We start from the raw sequence: 12,836 nt of genomic DNA, 5'->3' as shown, positions 1-12,836 counted from the left end.
AAGGCAGTGTACCAACAATTCTCATTCACAAGTACTGCTTCATCTGTTTACTTCGAGAGAAATATACTTGATTCAGAAACGGAATACCCATGTTTACCCTGTTTAAGAGAAAACCTCCATGTCTTATCAGGCTTGACAACTTGTTTCACTTTAGGTGAACTAACCTATTGTTGGATGGTTATGAGAATAATGGTATCCTCAGCACACCATGGTTGAAGTCCAAAACTTAACGTTGGTACTCGCATTTTTTAAACTATTCAAAAATCAGAACGGTGAAGTGATTGGCAGGTTTATTGGAACTAACTGCAGGATTGGTTCTCCTATGAAGAAGATTTGCGTACCTAAAAGTCTTATGGAAAAGGTTCCCGTGAATGTCATCATGACACCACCATGGAAGAAGACAAACCCCAAAGCAAAAGCTTCATATGGACCAAAGTCTTCATACAGATAGAGGTCTTCATATGATTGTGCTAACACTTATGTTTCACAGGGTCACAATGATCAGTCTCATGAATATGAGCATCTTTCCTCAAACCATTATGTTCACAAATCGAAGAACTTTTCTGCATATTCATTTGAGTATTCTATCCCCCTAAGCTATTTGCAAGGGCTTCAAAGCCTAAATTCTCAGATGCTGCACTTAGACTCATTACTTCTAAGTCACCCCTTCAGATGTGGGTGGTTACAAAGAACTGATTTCTCTTGCAGGGTCAGGTCTTCAGCCGAAATGCATTGGGTTCTGAAGACAATGCTGGAGACCTGGAAAATCTTGTTGGACGCAAGATAAAATTTCCAAATAGTCTTACCATTTATTCGTCCATGGATTTCTTGATGATCACCCTGTTATATCCACCAGGAAACTTACATTTCTTGAAAGTGTTTATCGTCAAATGTTTGCTCTTGACAATTGTCTTGGTGAAGCCTATCCCACTAACTGCACTGTAGGGTACACTTGCGAAAGCTACTGAATGGATCCTGGACAGTGCCTGCAGCACTATAAAAAACACTTCTGTGATGATACGTGTTTGTCACAGTATGTCACATTTTCTATCATGCATATACATCCGTGGCGATTTTATGACAGAATCAAGATAGTCATATCTGTGCTGTCGTGGAAGTGTTCCATTACAATACTCAAATTATCATCACGGAAGTGTCCACTTCCATGATGATAAATGTCGCGTCATGGAAGTGTTTTCATCAAGGGTAACCGACATGTGGCATCCACCGTAACAGGCCGCCGTTAAGCTATCGGGTGCGGTTTTGGATCCGATAACCCGTTAACAACCTCCACGTGTAAAATTCTCATTCGCCAACAGATCCACGTATCAGCTCGATGTTGCAGCAGATGTCATTCATCCAATGGACGAGACGCGCCTATGGTACGTGGACACGAGGCACAACCCAACAGTGGCCCAATTAGGTTAAAATGGCCGGCCTAGTCAAAGTTAGCGGGCTAGCCCATTAACGGCCTTCTTGCACACAACCCATTTGTAGGTAAGGCCCGTAGAAATAGTATCAAATCGGCCCGTCACCAACCCGTTGTGGATTTCTCATCATTGCGGCCCATGGCCACATCTGGCCCGTTATCATTCCGCTATGTATTTGGGCCTACTTACAGCCCGGTGTGTTTCTGGCCTGTTTAAGGTCCTACTACATTTGGGCCCATTTGTTGCTCGATGAAACTTTCGGCCCATAAACAAACCGTGATGGTATTGGGCCAATTTCGGCCAGGTCTAACTTTCGGCCTGTTAGCGTCCCAATGTAGATTTGGGCCACTTCCAGCCTGATATGTTTTTTGGCTTGTCAACGACCCACTCAACCCATGGGCTGAAGGAAATATGACCTAGAGGCAATAATAAAGTTATTATTTTATATTTCCTTATTCATGATAAAGGTTATTATTCATGCTAGAATTGTATTGATCGGAAAGTTAAATACATGTGTGAATACATAAACAAATACCGTGTCCCTAGTGAGCCTCTACTAGACTAGCTCATTGATCAAAGATGGTTAAGGTTTCCTAACCCTAGACATGTGTTGTCATTTGATGTGATGGACAAGACCCATCCGTTAGCTTAGCATATTGATCGTTCAGTTTATTGCTATTACTTTCTTGATGACAAATCCATATTCCTTCGACTATTAGATTATGCAACTCCCAGATACCGGAGGAATACCTTGTGTGCTATCAAACATCACAACGTAACTGGGTGATCATAAAGATGCTCTACAGGTATCTCCAAAGGTGTTTGTTGAGTTGACATAGATCGAGATTAGGATTTGTCACTCCGAGTATCAGAGAGGTATCTCTGGGCCCTCTCGGTAATACACATCATAAGAAGCCTTGGAAGCATAGTGACTAAGGAGGTAGTTGCAAGATGATGTATTACAGAACGAGTAAAGAGACTTGCCGGTACGAGATTGAACTAGGTATGAAGATACCGATGATTGAATCTTGGGCAAGTAACATACCGATGGACAAAGGGAATTATGTATGTTGTCATAAGGTTCGGCCGATAAAGATCTTCGTAGAATATGTAGGAGACAATATGGGGATCCAGGTTCCGCTATTGGTTATTGACCGAAGAGGTGTCTCGGTCATGTCTACATAGTTCTCGAACCCGTAGGGTCCGCATGCTTAACGTTCGTTGACGATATAGTGTTATATGAGTTATATGATTTGGTGACCGAATGTTGTTCGGAGTCCCGGATGAGATCACGGACATGACGAGGAGTCTCGAAATGGTCGAGAGGTAAACATTGATATATAGGACGATGGTATTCGTACATTGAAAGTGTTTCAGAGTGTACCGGGTAGTCATCGGAATAGCGGAGGGGGTACCGGACACCCCTAGGAGGGTAATGGGCCTATTGGGCCATTAGAGGGGAGCACACCAGCCCACAAGGGGCTGGCGCACCCCCTATGGCAGCCGCCCAAGTGGGGGAAAGGAAAGAGGGGGGATTCGGCCTCCCCCTTCCTTCCCTCTCCCCCCTTTCCTCCCCCCTGAGGGAGTCCTGGATTAGGGGGTCCTCGGACAGCCGGACTATATACTTTGGCCGGACTGTTGGACTATGAAGATACAAGAGTGAAGACTTCGTCCTGTGTCCGGGTGGGACTCTCCTTTGCGTGGAAGGCAAGCTTGGCAATTCGGATATGTAGATCTCCTCCCTTGTAACCGACTCTGTGTAACCCTAGCCCCCTCCGGTGTCTATATAAACCGGAGGGTTTAGTCCGTAGGACAACAATCACAATCATAATCATAGGCTAGCTTCTAGGGTTTAGCCTCTACGATCTCGTGGTAGATCAACTCTTGTAATACTCATATCATCTAGATCAATCAAGCAGGAAGTAGGGTATTACCTCCATCGAGAGGGCCTGAACCTGGGTAAACATTGTGTCCCCCGCCTCCTGTTACCATTAGCCTTAGACGCACAGTTCGGGACCCCCTACCCGAGATCTGCCGGTTTTGACACCGACATTGGTGCTTTCATTGAGAGTTCCACTGTGCCGTCACGATAAGGCTTGATGGCTCCTTCGATCATCGGTAACGATGTGATCCAGGGTGAGATTTTTCTCCCCGGACAAATCTTCGTATTCGGCGGCTTCGTACTGCGGGCCAACTCGCTTGGCCATCTGGAGCAGATCGATAGCTACGCTCCTGGCCATCAGGTCAGGTTTGGAAGCTTGAACTATGCTGCCGGCATCCGCAGAGACTAGATCTTCGACGGATTCGAGCCCATGTCAGGTGCGCCGCACAGTCACGACGAGCGTGACTTAGCTCTGCCGTCGGACGGTGTTCGGGAGATCACACCTGCGGCTACTCCGGCCCTCAATCCGGAGCAGATCGTGTCGTTCGAGGACGGGTGGATAGACCCCGCCACGGAGGCCGTGCACTCAGCGGCGATAGAGACAAATACTGACTTCACCTCCTATGAGAGCTGTGTCACCGGACCCTTGGATTCGTCCCTGGCCACAGGCTCCGAACCGCTTGCGTCCGTGCCTATCGAATCTGATTGGGCACCGATCATGGAGTTTACCTCCGCGGATATCTTTCAGCACTCGCCCTTGGGCGACGTGCTAAACTCATTAAGGTCCCTCTCCTTGTCAGGAGATCCTTGGCCGAACTATGTCCGGCTCGAGTGGGAAGCGGACGACAAAGAAATTCGTTCCCCACCCACCACCCACTTAATAGCCACTATCGACGACTTAATTGACATGCTTGATTTCGACTCCGAAGACATCGACGGTATGGACGACGATGCAGGAGAGGAACAGGAACCACCGCCCACAGGGTGCTGGACAGCCACTTCATCATATGATATATACATGGTGGATACACCCAAAGAAAACAACAACGAGGAACGGAAGGATGCAGCGAAGGATAATTCCCTCGAAAAGCAACCAAAGCGACGACGTAGGCGCCGCTCCAAATCCCGCCTCAGCAAAAACAGCGATAATAGCGCAAGAAAGAATAATACCCCGGTCGACTCCAAAGGAAAAGACGACCACATGGACCCAGCGATGGAGCAGGATGAGCCGGCGGACGGCGAACATAGTACGGAGCCGCTGTCCGATCATGGCGACGCCGAGGGTAAAACTCATCAACCTGTCTCCGGAGAGGAGAACAGTCCGGACGACGATGCACACATCATCCCAGAAAGGCACTTGGAACAAGAGAACCTCCATAGAGGGCTTATTGCTACCGCGAGGATCCTGAAGAAGCAGAAGCAAAGGCTTAAGGCCGCGCAGAATACGCTCAACAGCAGATGGAACAAGGTGCTTGACACCGAAGAAAAATACGGTGGCAATCGCCACACAAAGAGCTATCCAAAGCGCAAACTGCTGCCCGAATTCGACGACGAGGCTTTAGAGCCCATTCAGCCGAAAAAATAAAACGACCGATCAGACGGACCGACCACCCCGTGGCCGCGACAAGGTGGCTAACGACGTCACACACAAGTCCGCGCACGATTTACGTGAGGACCTGCATAAAAAAGCCGGTATGGCCAGGTCCATCTACGGATCTAGGAAGCGCGCTCCGGCACAGAATCATGGCCTCCCAAACGACTATACTGACCGAATAACAGCTCGGAATCAAAACCGAACACCACAACCGTCAGAAGAATGCCATGGCGCATCCAAATATAGGGGTGCCGCGCACCCCCTATGCTTCACCGATGAGGTGCTGGATCATGAATTTCCAGAGGGATTCAAACCCATGAACATAGAGGCATACGACGGAACGACAGACCCTGGGGTTTGGATTGAGGACTTTATCCTTCACATCCACATGGCTCACGGAGATGATCTCCACGCCATCAAATACCTTTCCCTCAAGTTGAAAGGACCAGCTCGGCACTGGCCGAAAAGCCTCCCCGAAAACTCAATTGGAAGTTGGGAAGAGCTTGAGGATGCTTTTAGGGCTAATTTTCAAGGAACCTATGTCCGACCTCCGGATGCAGACGATTTAAGTCACATAATTCAATAGCCCGGAGAGTCAGCCTAAAAGCTTTGGAACAGATTTCTCACGAAGAAGAATCAAATCGTCGACTGCCCGGATGCCGAAGCCTTAGCGGCTTTCAAACACAGTGTCCGGGACGAATGGCTTGTCAGACACCTCGGCCAGGAAAAACCGAGGACAATGGCAGCCCTAACAAGCCTTATGACCCGCTTTTGCGCGGGCGAAGACAGTTGGCTGTCCCGTAGCGGCACCAGCGACCCAGGCACATCCGAAGTCAGGGATGGCAACGGGAAACCGCGACGCAACAAAAGCAAGTGTCGAAACAATGGAGACAGCCTAGACAACACGGAGGTAAATGCCGGATTCAGGGGCTCTCGACCCGGTCAACGGAAAAAGCCATTTAAAGGCAGCAGAGATGGACCGTCCAACCTAAAAAAGATTCTAGACAGATTATGTCAGATTCATGGCACCTCCGACAAACTTGCAAATCACACCAACAGAGAATGCTGGGTCTTCAAGTAGGCCGGCAAGCTAAACGCCGAACACAAGGGGAGTCAGACACCAAGTGAAGATGAGGACGAGCCTCGCCAGCCGAACACGGGGGACAGAAAAAATTCCCACCAGAGGTCAAAACAGTGAACATGATTTACGCAATTCACATACCGAACAGGAGGCGCCAACGCGCACTCCGACACGTATACGTCGTGGAGCCCGTCACCCCCAAATCTAACCCTTGGTCGGCCTGCCCGATCACTTTTGATCGCAGGGATCACCCGACTAGTATCCGACTGAGGATCGGCTGCCTTGGTGCTAGACCCAATAAATGACGGATACCATCTCACCCGAGTCCTTATGGGCGGCGGCAGTAGTCTTAATCTGATATATCAGGACACCGTCCGCAAAATGGGGATAGACCCGACAAGAATCAGCCAAAGCAATAATACCATTAAAGGAGTAATAACAGGCCCAGAGGCCCGCTGCACGGGCTCTCTAGTGCTAGAGTTGTATTCGGTTCTTCTGACAACTTCCGACGCGAAGAATTAACCTTCGACATCGCTCCATTCCGAAGCGGCTTTCACGCACTACTCGGAAGAACGGCCTTCGCTCGTTTCAATGCAGTGCCGCATTACGCTTATCTTAAGCTTAAGATGCCCGGTCCACGTGGCATCATCACAGTTAGCGGAAACACACAGCGTTCCCTACGTGCGGAGGAATATGTGGTGGCTCTAATAGCCGAACACTGAACGGCCTCTCCAACCAGAATGAATGATCGGTCGTCAAGACCGCGAACACGGTTAGACGAGTCCAGCGCACCACTTGCTGTAGCAGCTCAGATAAACCTGAGATTGGGTCGAGGGATATACCCCCATAGGTGGTGCTAGGGGCTTCCCGCATGTAAAAAGGGCTACAGTTCGGCTGGACCATATTAATACAATAATAGATCGCATTTTAATGGTTCATTAAGAATAACCAATTTTTCGCACGAAAACTTTCACCTGGGTTTTTCTCTTTTTTACAGATGATCATCGTGCTACACCCTTCCAGGATACGGCACAACGGAGACACAGGCGCAGACGTGCAGCGGGGCCCCGCTCAAAGGTTTCTTTTTAGATTAAGACCCTGCATAAACCTTTTTTACTGTCTCTTGTTGCTTCACACCCTCCGGATACTCAACACAACCGAGAGGGATGCTGGCGTTATTGGCATTTTGACACGTCAGACTAATGCACGTACCTGAAAATTCAGGGCTCATTATCGAGGGCGTTACTCAGCCCAGTATATGTTGTAAAGTCCGACTACCTTAGGGAGTGTTCAGCGTCGTGAGTTTGACCTTATATGCATCAGCTCCGAATCATGTCTTTGGTCAATAGTTGGGTTTGCCCGGCTCCCGTGTTTTGCTACCTTACGTTCCGCTCTATCGGCTAAGGTGGCACTGGGAGAACTACTGCGATTGTGCCCTGGTTCATCTGGATGAGCACCTCAGTAGAGAAAGCCGAAAACTGACTGTCATGATAAAGCGCGAGACTGGTCAACCACTCGATGACTCAGTGGAATCCTCACGATTCCTCCGCATTAACGAAGGACTGGTTTCCCGGTCATGTATGTACGCGCACCGTATTCGGATGAGCGCGGAAGTACCAGGGGCTATATAGTAGCCCCACCGTCAAACTCCTATGGCTAAGTGAAAGTGTTAAAGCTATATAGTCTGATTGCCTTGTTCGCCGCGCCATCACCTCCTTAATGGACCAAGACGTTGGATCAAGTGTGAATACGCGCTTTTCTGAACACCCCTGCATTATATGCGTGGGGGCTGAAGCCGATGACTGCAAACTTTCAGGTTATATACGTACATAAACGGCCGCACAGGAGGCATCATAATACTTTCAGGCAAAAGTATAAACACAGCCTTTATAATCCAAATAGCATTGTTTTTACAATTTGGATACATGTCACTCGAACATGATACTCTTCGAGCACTGAGCCTCTATTAAACGAGCGCCTTCTAGGACTTCTTCAACATAGTGCTCGGCTGGGACCTGGCCTATGGCCGGACCCCGGGTTGCAATAGCGGTGGCCTCCATCTCTGCCCAGTATGTCTTAACACGGGCAAGAGCCATCCGCGCACCCTCTATGCACGCCGACCTCTTTACAGCGTCGATATGCGGCACAGCGCCAAGGAATCGCTGCACTAAACCAAAATAACTATTCGGCCTTGGTCCCTTCAGCCAAAGATGATCCACGATAGACCTCTTGGCAAGTCCAGACAACCTATGGAGCTCGGCCGACTCGGCTATTTGTTCAGTTAACAGCTGCGGACGCGTGGGAGCACTAAACTGCGACCAGAACAACCTTTCCACTTCATGATCTTCTTGATCTTTGAAAAACTCAGTCGCATCAGCAGCACTCATTGCCAAGTCGAAGTACGTGTCTGCAGCACTCCATAATTGATCCAGAGGGGCATACTTCGGATCTCCGAACTTCGTCCGCAACAAGAAGGGCTTCTCAACCGTGATATCTCTAGCTTGACGAAGCTCCTCCTTTGCCGCTCTTATTTTAGAGCGGGTTTCCTTGGCTGCCTCCATGGCTTTCTTCAGGTCAGCCGCTTTGGCTTGGCTCTCCTTTTCAAGAAGCTCATATCGGCCGGCGGCATCTTTCAGCTCAACATCCATCTTGGCTATTTTCTCTTCGCTCTGGCGATGAGCGGCCTGTTCGGCTCTTAACTCTTCGGCCGCCTTTAGGGCGGCCGCATCACTTCTCCTGGCTTGTTCCTTGGCTCGGGCAAGTTCCGCCCGAAGGGTCTCCATGGCTGCAGCTCCATCTGCAGTCACATCATATTATAGATACTAGCATCATGTTCCTCTTAATATTTATTGACCAACCGAAAATACATACCCTGCGCCTCGTCAAGCCGCTTGTTCACAAGCGCGATGTCGGCATCTGCCGCGTCAAGCTGCCGCCTCAGTTCGGTAAACTCAGCAGTCCGGCCAGCCACTGGACCCTCAGCCGTCTGCACATGAAAGCAGCGCGATCATTACCTGGGACTATGATCCTCTGTTTGCCGCCTCTGGACGGCAACCAGAGTCTCAGGGGCTACTATCTGTATAGAGCACACCTAGCGTGTGTGGTACCGTCAAAATATATATATTACTTTGCGTACCTCAAAGCCTCTTAGCAGGCTCGTAAAAGCTTCATGCAACCCACTTTTGGCGGATGAAATCCTCTCAACCACCATACCCATTAAAGTACGATGCGCCTCTAAGATAGCTGCTTGCTCCAGAAGACCCATCAGTGCGTCCGGATGGGCACCAGACAGCCCCAGACTCTTTTTATTGCTCTCCTTAGGAGCCGAATACTCTGGACTTCGGGAGGCCGAAGGGTTACCTTCTGGCCTTGGCGGATCAGGAGAAATCCTCCGTGACGACACCTCAGGGTCGTCCGCCCCATGAGGCGGGGAGGCAGTGGGAGGCGTTTCGCTCTCCATCATCTCCGGAAGAAGATCCCCCAAAGACGAACTCTGTCGAGAAGGGCTACGAGCCGGGCTGCAAGATATATGTTTCGGTTATTGTCCTTGGAGATAAAGCAGGATATATTTACCAAAGTACTCCTGTTCACTTACAGCTCGGTGGAGGGCTGGCCCCCTTGCGGGTGCTGTGCGGTAAGGACGCCCTTCGGGGCAGGGCCCCCTGGTGAAGGTTTCTTCCCTCGTTTGGAAACCTCCGTTTCCAAGTCTTCAGAGGCGGTCCTTTTCCTTCCTTGGGGAGATGGGATTCTAGATTCTTCTCCCCGATTATCCTCCTTCGCGGAGACACTAATTCCCCCGGTTTGGATGTGTAATGTGTGAAGCCCGCTTTTGGCTTCTTTATTCCTCCCTTTATCTTCCCCTGATGGCACTTGATAAGGTGTGTGCTCAAGCATCCTGGCCAGTACAGGATCCGGCGAGCCTTCGGGAAGGGGGGCCGAACACCTGATCCTCTCCGCCTTTCTTATCCAGTCCTGGCCGAGAGCAATTTTTTCAGAATGATGTTGTGACAAATAAAAAGACAACATATTCGGCCGCAGGATTACTTACATGGGTATCTAGACGGTTGCAGTTGAGACCCGCATCCTCGGTGGTATCCGGACACTTTATTCGTGATCCGAAGAACAATCCATACATCTCTTCGAGCATCACGCCGAAGAATTGCTGAATGGTTCACGGTCCTTCCGAGTTGAACTCCCACATACGGAGAGATCGACGTTGGCATGGCAGGACCCGACGAACTAGCATAACTTGCATTACCTTGACAAGACTGACATCCCTCTTAAGGAGATCTCGGATGCGACTTTGCAATGTCAGCACGTCATTAACTGCCCCCCAGTCCAGCCCCTTGTTGGCCCATGACGCCAGTTGCGACGGAGGGCCCGAGCGGAAGGCGGGGGCAGCCGCCCACTTTGTACCTCGGGGAGCTGTGATGTAGAATCACTCCCGTCGCCATAAGTCGGACACCTCCGGGAAGGAACCCTTTGTCCATAGAGCATCGGCGCCTTTGCTTATTACGGCACCTCCGCATTCTGCGTGTCGCCCATCGATCGTCTTCGGCTTCACATTGAAGGTCTTGAGCCATAAGCCGAAGTGTGGGGTGATGCGGAGGAAGGCCTCACACACGACGATAAATGACGAGATGTGAAGGATGGAATCTGGAGCTAGATCGTGGAAATCGAGCCCGTAATAGAACATAAGCCCTCTAACAAAGGGATCAAGATTAAAGCCTAGTCCTCGGAGGAAGTGGGAAACAAATACAACACTCTCGTTGGGTTCGGGAGTGGGGATGACCAGCCCTTGAGCAGGCAGCCTGTGCGGGATTTCAGCGGTCAGATACCTGGCCTCCCTTAGCTTCTTGATGTCCTCCTCTGTGACAGAGGAGGCCATCCACCGACCTTGAAGGTTGGATCCGGACATGGTTGAAGGTCCGAAGCGCTTAGCCTGAGCCTTGGGTGTTGGAACTCGAGGTGGGGAAAGACAAGGATCGAGCGTGGGAAGAAAAGGGCAGGCCTTGGCCCCCTTTATAAAGAGGGTGAATGTCAAGCGTCCTCCACGTGGCCGTTTGGAACTTGCCTAAAATCAAGGAGTCATACTAACAAGCACGATTGGGTTACCCACACCCGTATTGATGAGAATCCCGTGATAAGGGGAACACGATCTCTGCTTCGACAAGACATGCCAATAAAACCGCCTCGTAATGACCGGACCACGGCGGGATGTCATGTTATGAAAAGTTATCGGCAGATTAGATTTGTGGAATATTATACTCTCTACGATGGTGTGTGGCATTTGTTTTGCAGAGCCAGACACGATCCTTGTTTTCAAAATCTTCTATGGAGTATTCGGAGAAGGAACCCGCCTTGCAATGCCGAAGACAATCTGCGCGCCGGACTCATCGTCATTGAAGCCTGGTTCAGGGGCTACTAAGGGAGTCCTGGATTAGGGGGTCCTCGGACAGCCGGACTATATACTTTGGCCGGACTGTTGGACTATGAAGATACAAGATTGAAGACTTCGTCCCGTGTCCGGGTGGGACTATCCTTTGCGTGGAAGGCAAGCTTGGCAATTCGGATATGTAGATCTCCTCCCTTGTAACCGACTCTGTGTAACCCTAGCCCCCTCTGGTGTCTATATAAACCGGAGGGTTTAGTCCGTAGGACAACAATCACAATCATAATCATAGGCTAGCTTCTAGGGTTTAGCCTCTACGATCTCGTGGTAGATCAACTCTTGTAATACTCATATCATCAAGATCAATCAAGCAGGAAGTAGGGTATTACCTCCATCGAGAGGGCCCGAACCTGGGTAAACATTGTGTCCCCCGCCTCCTGTTACCATTAGCCTTAGACGCACAGTTCGGGACCCCCTACCCGAGATCGGCCGGTTTTGACACCGACACCCCCTCCGACAAATATGGTAAGGGAGGGGGGCGCCACTTGGGGAGGACCCCAAGTAGGGTTCGGCCTACTTGGGGGCACCTCCTGGCTGCTCCCTCCCCCCCACCTATATATATGTGAGAAGGGGGTGCCTAACACAACCACAACAATTGCTTAGCCGTGTGCGGCGCCATCTCCACCATTAACACCCTCGGTCATATTTTCGTAGTGCTTAGGTGAAGCCATGCGAAGATCACCGTCACCACACCGTCTTGCTGCCAGAACTCATCCAGTACCTCACCGTCTTGCTGGATCGAGAAGGCGGAGGACGTCACCGAGCTGAATGTGTGCTGAACGCGGAGGTGTCGTACATTCGGTACTCGATCGGTTGGAGCGCGAAGAAGTTCGACTACATCAACCGCGTTAACAAATGCTTCCGCTTACGGTCTACGAGGGTACATAGACACACTCTCCCCTCTCGTTGCTATGCATCTCCATGGATAGATCTTGCGTGTGCGTAGAATTTTTTTTGTTTTCCATGCAACTTTTCCCAATAGTGGCTTCCGAGCCAGGTCTATGCGTAGATGATATGCACGAGTAGAACACAAAGAGTTGTGGGCGGTGATAGTCATACTGCTTACCACCAACGTTTTATTTTGATTCGGCGGTATTGAGGGATGAAGCGGCCCGGAACAACATTACATGTCCACACACATGAGACCGGTTCCACCGACAGACATGCAACAAGTTTTGCATAAAGGTGCCTGGCGGTGTCTGTTTCTCCTACTTTAGTTGAATCAAATTTGACTACGGGCGGTCTTTGAAGAAGTTTAAAACAACAAACTTGATGAATCACCATTGTGGTTTTTGTGCAGGTAAGAACGGTTCTTGCTAGAAGACCGTAGCAGCCACGTAAAACTTGCAACAACAAAGTAGAGGACGTCTAACTTGTTTTTGCAGGGCATGTTGTGA

The sequence above is a fragment of the Aegilops tauschii genome, chromosome 7 (assembly GCF_002575655.3).
Source record: "Aegilops tauschii subsp. strangulata cultivar AL8/78 chromosome 7, Aet v6.0, whole genome shotgun sequence".
NCBI lineage: Eukaryota > Viridiplantae > Streptophyta > Magnoliopsida > Poales > Poaceae > Aegilops > Aegilops tauschii.
The sequence above is the reverse complement of the archived record's forward strand: the minus strand, read 5'-3'. Positions refer to the sequence as shown.